A 1,450-nucleotide genomic window follows, 5' to 3' on the forward strand; every position below is an offset into this window, starting at 1 on the left:
GACCCTTTGAGATCTTTAGTGACTCTCTCCCAACTAAGCTATCCCTTGTAACATTGAAAATGTAAATTCGAAAATTTTAAAAAGAAATAATCACTAATTTTAGATTGAATAGTCATGAGTCAAGTTATGTGACTTGAATCAGGTGCGGTGAACGTGGATCGAAGAACACGTGACCTTCAGATTTTCAATGTGACGCTCTCAAAACTGAGTTATCCTTAGTAATATTTGGAAAAAAATCATAAATAAAGGTATTTCCGCTAATTCATTATATTTTAAAAAGAAATAATCACTCATTTTAGATTGAATAAAGTTATGCAACTTAATGGACTTATGTAATGTAAACCAAGTGCAGTGAACGTGGATTAAACATGTAACCTTCAGATATTCAATCCCAACTGAGCTATCCCCGATAACATTAAAAATCAAAATTCATGTGTAAGGGTATTTTCACGAAATTTTAAAAATAAATAATAACTAATTTTTTATTGAATAGTTAGCTTATGCAAATGGAAACAGGTGCGGTGAATGTGAAGATTAAACACGTGAACTTTAAATCTTCAATCTAACGCTCTCTCAACTGAGCTATCCACACTAACATTAAAAATGAAAATTCATCAGTAAAGGTATTTTCGCTAATTCATTTTAATTTTAAATATAAATAATCACTAATTTTCAATAAGATATTCAAGTTATCCAACTTGTATAAGGTGCGGCGAACTAGAACACGTTAGGTATTTCCGATAATACATTGAGATTTCAGAAAGGAATAATGACTAATTTTAGATTGAATAGTCGAATATGCAACTAAAATCGAGTGTGGTGAACGTGGAGATCAAACACGTGACCTTCAAATCTTCAGTCTGACGTTCTCCCTATAGATCTATCCCAGCTAATATTAAAAATGAAAATTCATAAGTAGAGGTACTTCCACTAATTTATTATATTTAAAAAAAAATAATCACTAATTTTAGATTGAATAAGCAAGTTACGTTTTTAGATTGTATGGTCAAGTAATAAACTTTATCAGGTGCGTTGAACGTGGATAAAACACGTGTGATCTTCAAATCTTCCGTCTAACAATCTCCCAACTAAGCTACTCTTGCTGACATTAAAAATGAATATTCATCAATAAAGGTATTAGGTACGCTTCTGGAAATTCAACAAAAGGCAATAGTATTAGACCGAGATGCCAGATTTAAATCTCGCTTCTCGAAAATTCAACAAATATTGGAAGACATGTTGAGGGTATATGTGATGAATTTTGCAGAAAGCTGAGATAAGTTCCTACCCCTTATGAAATTCGCTTATAATAATAGTTGCCAAGCCACTATACAAATGGCCACATACGAGGTTCTCTATGGACGAAGATTTTGATCCCCTATCTTTTGGGAAGAAGGGCGGCAAACGATAACTATTGGGCCAGAGCTGGTGCAAATTACCAACACCGCAG

This window comes from Cucurbita maxima, unplaced genomic scaffold, assembly GCF_002738345.1.
Source record: "Cucurbita maxima cultivar Rimu unplaced genomic scaffold, Cmax_1.0 Cma_Scf00056, whole genome shotgun sequence".
Lineage (NCBI taxonomy): Eukaryota > Viridiplantae > Streptophyta > Magnoliopsida > Cucurbitales > Cucurbitaceae > Cucurbita > Cucurbita maxima.